This window comes from Mandrillus leucophaeus, unplaced genomic scaffold, assembly GCF_000951045.1.
Source record: "Mandrillus leucophaeus isolate KB7577 unplaced genomic scaffold, Mleu.le_1.0 Scaffold62, whole genome shotgun sequence".
NCBI lineage: Eukaryota > Metazoa > Chordata > Mammalia > Primates > Cercopithecidae > Mandrillus > Mandrillus leucophaeus.
Window position 1 is genome coordinate 2,437,332 of NW_012106697.1, and position 5,389 is coordinate 2,442,720.

The 5,389-nt window shown below is 34.3% G+C and overlaps 1 protein-coding gene across 1 annotated transcript in view; it reads left to right on the plus strand.

The window, feature by feature from the left end:
- TENM3 (teneurin transmembrane protein 3) overlaps positions 1–5,389 on the plus strand; it is a 718,045-nt gene that overhangs the window by 1,100 nt on the left and 711,556 nt on the right. The gene's annotated exons all lie outside the window — the stretch shown is intronic.

Here is a 5,389-nt window from a genome sequence, read left to right on the forward strand (position 1 = left end):
CGGGGCCCCGCGTCCTCTGCGGGGGCGTCTTGACAGGATCCTGTGGGGCTTCCAGCGAGCGGAAAGCCCCGGGATGTCACCGCTTTCCGGGGCAGGCAGGGGAGAGAAGGCTTCTGCAGCGACCAGGGAGCCAAGTTGGAAAGGAGTGAAGGAGGGAGAGTGAGGGGCGAGGGGTAACGTGGGGAGTGGTGGATCACGGCTGAAACTTGATCGGGAAACTCTGGATGGGGCTGGAAACACACACAAAATATCCTGAGCTGGGCGTTTCAAAAATTACGAATTTATGAGCCTGCAACTGAGATTCTAAGTCCCTCTTGTGTTTTACAACCGATTACAAAGAGCTTCACATATTTTAGGTTGAGGCGGGTTGTGTCTGATTGATCTTTGCTGAGCATCTTACTATGCAGCTTGGATTCCATTCTTACTGCCTCACCTTTAAGGTAGCTGGAGTGGTAACTTGTTAATTTTTATTGTGGAGGGAGGATAACAAGTACTTGTACCGTGTAATACATTACATACGTGTGTTTTCCGAAGTCATTGTAATTTGGAGGTAGAGAAAAGTTTCCAGGTATGTGTGAGGAGGTGCAATGGAAATGAAAGGCTGAGAGCTGTCCTACACTTTTTACAGGGTCCCAAACGGCTGGGATGCCCGAGAACAGGACTGTCTCTTCATCATGCTCTATTTCTTATCTTCTGACAATGTATTTTGTCAAACATTGGTAGACTCTGGCAGAATTCACTGGGTGGTCTTTTCACTGGAAATAGAAATATGTTGAGGCATTACCTTTCCCTTCTCTTGTCAAAAGAAAAAAGGTGGATATGGCATCTCTGGAAAGCTTGGAAGAGTATCCCCAAAGATGATATTGCAACTGAACAGAATTTGGTGATTTGACTCCCTTAGTGAATTTGTTTAAAATAATGATGCATATCCCTTTTTCCCCGTTGCCTACTTGGAGAAGTATTTGTAGTCTTTAGGGTATTAATATATTGAGAACAGACTGACTTTAGAATTAAGAGCAACTGTGTGATAATAATTCATTATCTATTTTAATATTTCAATTAAAACACAAGATTTTATAAATTCAACAATCTTGCTTTGTGCATTCCTTAATACACTTTTAATTATCTAGAACTTCGAGCACGTATATCTTAATATATGAAATTCTTGTATGAGCCCTGAAAATTTCGATTTTTAATTCTAAATGCAGAGCAAATATTTAATTCTTGATCTAAGAGTGAGAGGTTAGTTCAGTAATAAGACTTGCTAATCCCACTTTAAAATGTCATGGCATTCACAAATTATTCCTAAATTCTTCAAAGATAGGCGTTTATAATGAGTTTAGTTATTCTATTGTGTATTTCAGGATTTTGTTATCTTTTCCTGTTGCATTTCCCTTAATAATCTCGCTCTGTTTTTCTTACATGATTTTTTTATTCCTCTTAAAGATTTTTTGTAATAGTAAACAAATATGTCTTATGTTAAATAACTTAGAAAAGAATATATAGTTAGAAAAAGTAGTTCAAATCAAATACACATTTTTACATGCACTGTACAGTTTTTATGAAAAATGTAGTTAAACTAATCACCATGCTAATGTTTATATATGTTTGGAAAACTATATGAACCCCCTGTGCCAATAGCTTTAAGTTAGCAACCTATGCACTCTAATGAGGATTACTTGATTATTGGAAATAAAGCAGGTAGATTTATAGAATTGTGACTAGTTATTCCTCCAAATGGGATTATTTTGCATGGCTGTGTTTATTTTCTAGAAAGATGTTTTAGGTAAATTATTGAGGTTTTTCTTACTGTGATTCTGTAGGCGTGTCATCAGTCTTTTGGTTAGAAAAGGAGCCTGCCTTATTAGGGTGAAGACAAAGAAAGATAAGGATGCTTATCTTTGAATAGAAGAAAGCTCTTAAAGAGAGTGAAAACTTTTAAACTTATTCAGAAAGGAAACCTAGCTAAACAATAATGATCCAGTTAGGAAGTTCAAGCTACTCTTTCTTAGCTTTGCTTCTGGGAGCCAAGAGTAATTATTCTCTTTGTAAAGAGTCAAGCAAATAAGAAAGCAGGAAGGAGTGCGTGGCTATCATTGTGAGTAGAGTGACCTGTCAGAAATACTGAATCACCATTAGGCTGGGTGTACAAAAAATGGTGTTTTTGCAATAGCTGCAAATGTGTGTTTGGAAATGCTGAAGTTTATTCTACCTATAGGAATACTAGGGAATAAGTTCAGAGCATGGTCATAGTCTGATAGAAAAACCCAACAAAGCCAAGTTTATTAGTTTATTAATATTGATTGTTTAAATAAATGCATGTGCCTCCTTTTTATTAAACTTTATTTTACCCCGTAAAAATTTGATTTCTGGATGGTGGCTGAATATCATCCAAGTTTTATATTTATTCGAATCAGTGTATTCAGCAGCTGTGATGAGCTGTCTGCCCTTTTCTTGAAGCTGTGCTGTAGAAACCTGTTAAGCATGTTGAATTACACATTGCTCATCTAAGTGTTTCGTTTGATAGTCAACTGTCCATTTTGACTTTGAGGACATACTTTCTTTACTTAGGGTGAGAATATGAGCAAAGAATATAATAGTTTGCCACCAAACGTTTACTATGGTCCATAACCAATTACATATTCCTTTGAATTTCCAGTTGAAGTTAGTGTTGTGTTCATAATTGCCTTATAAAGTGGAATGATAGCCCGTAGAAAAATTGACTACATGCATTCGGAGTAAAGTCTATTGAAAAGGTACCACAATAATACGTTATTTGAAAGTTTCAACAACTAATTTTTAGTTTAAAATTATTTTATGTAAGCTTATTTTAGAATACATTTACAACTTGTCTTTGGAAATATCAGCTGTTTTAACAGACCTGATGGAAATTTTGTGCTTAAAAAAAAAAAAAACAAAACTGAAAAACCTTCTTAGTCTGAAAACTGATTAATTGTTGTGTCTTATAAAACCTGATTTATTTTAATTTTTTTTTTCCCAAGCATTACCATTATGAAGCTCTCTTTCTAATTGAGATTAATGTTTCTGAGCAAAGAAGTGGTTTGGAGGACTGCATTCATTTTGAGTGCTGTTGTAATCAATTTTAGATACAGCATTCCACAATGGATCAGTTTGCATCCAAACCTGCCTTATTATGTAGAATTAACTTGTTGGTGATTGATAGTAATACTTCTCCATCTTGAAAAGTCATTTGTTTCCAAACAAGTGTGATGGCTTGTATGAGTTTCGAAAGATTGCTTCTCATAATTAAAACATCGTATTGGGGACCTAATTTGAACTTTTTCTAAGAATTATATAAAACATGAGGAAGCAATTCATTAACATATATTCAACTAAAATAACCTGTTTTCCCAAAATGCAATATGCCTCAAGGCATATTTTCTTGCCCATCAAAGGATTTTATGGCCTTTTGAGTCATTAATAGTAATTGTAATCCATCTAGGTTATTTCCTTTTTTGTTTGTATTAACATTCTAGTTCAGTTTTTCAGAGATTTCTTAGAATTATGGATGGACCTCTTATGCATGTGTTTTAACTTTATTTCATAAGATAGTAGGTATAATCCTGACAATGAAAGATAGTGCATGTGGAGGTAATTCCTTAATGGAAATGTGGAGAGATGGTGGATGTTATCGCCCCACTGTGATATTTGCATTTGTTTCTTATTTGTACCTGGTCAGCTTTGGTTTTATCAGCTTTTAATTCTCTTCTGAAAGACCACATTAAGATTTTCTAGGGCTTTGGTCCATATTGCATTGTGATACATGTTGTCCCAATCAAACAAAATATTAGGAGCACAGAATATAAGATTAATATAGATTAGCATTCTAATGTATCTATAGTATATAAGATTTCTAAAGACAGATGTAACTGCTTTCTAGTGCGTGTAAAGTTCCCACAATGGCATTACTCTTTACTTTCAGGAAGGAAAAAAGCTTGATAAGAACTATGTATCTTTATTTTATTCTCTGTAATGATAGATTCTTGGCATTGGATTGGTGTTTTTCTAGCTTAAGACATCCATTTAAAATAGTTTTAAATGCTAACATAATGCAGTTAAACTCCCATTTTCAAAATGTTATTTTACACAAGCATTAGAGTATAAACTATCAAAATACAGAAACATGCCCTGAGATATATACATGTTTCATATACTGAAACTACAATAGGATTCATTATTTTGACGGATTGCGATAAAATTTTCTGTAGTTTTGGTTAAATAACTCAGGTGATTACCTAGTTAGAACAGCTACATGGAATTCGCTAAAGATAGTGATCAACTCAAACCCATGTCTTTCTATTTCAAATTAGTCACTGTGCAAATTAATGTCAGTATCATAGAATGAACTCATAAGTCATATGAGTAAATGATTGAAACCATATCATGTAATAATAATAATATTGAGATTTTACTTCCCTGTTGATAAACTTTCTTGGAATCTTAGAAGAGCTAGGATCGGGTAGCACTGACTTTTCAAACAAGTTTGTGATAGGTGGCAGTCTTAACTGAGTTCCTTGACTTCCTTCAGAAAATAGGTAATTCTTATATGTTTAGGAGCATGTGTGGAGTGAAATGTAGCATAACACTAAACTATGCTTATATTCTTTTCTGTAAGTTTAGGAGTTAATCATTACTTGTGGAGGTGTGGCATTTATTACTATTATTATTTACTATTTCGCCCATGTTTATAGTTCTGTAGTTTATACTAGAGCATGCAAAAACACAGTGCTACCTTCTGAAAAATATTGTTTTGGGGAAAACATAGTGCCTGTGTTCACACTTGTATTTAATAATATAAAATAGTATCATTTATATAATTATATGAAAGTCAGTGTGGGATACAAAAGTCATTGCATTTGCTGATAGTATATTCTCAAATATTGTGGAGTAGTTTTTACTTCTGTTAGAGTAGTTGGGGAGCGGTGGGGATAATGTGATCTGTTTGCCCTGGAATGGGATCATATTATTTAATAACAACCAGTTACTTTATAACTGGGTCTGCTTGGTCTCTGCCTCAAAACCAAAAAGAGATAAGGGAAGAAGGAAGGGAGGAAGAAAGGAAAAGAGGAAGGGAGGGGAGTAAGAGAAAGAGAGAGAAAGAGGAGAAAATAGGAAAACGAATATATTTTATGATGAGTGATGATCCTTTGAGCATTTTCTGTGTGTAGCAGGGTGTGTGACAGGAAAAGCATACAAAAGGGAAAATTTTGTCATTTCATTTAATTGGGTAAGTACAGAAGAAAATTAACTTGTAAATTTTTTCACTTTTAAATATATGTATTTTCAATTCCTACAGGAGAATCAGAATATCAGTTCTTAAAATTAGTGCAAGACATTCCAAATATTGTATACAGTTTCTTATATTGAT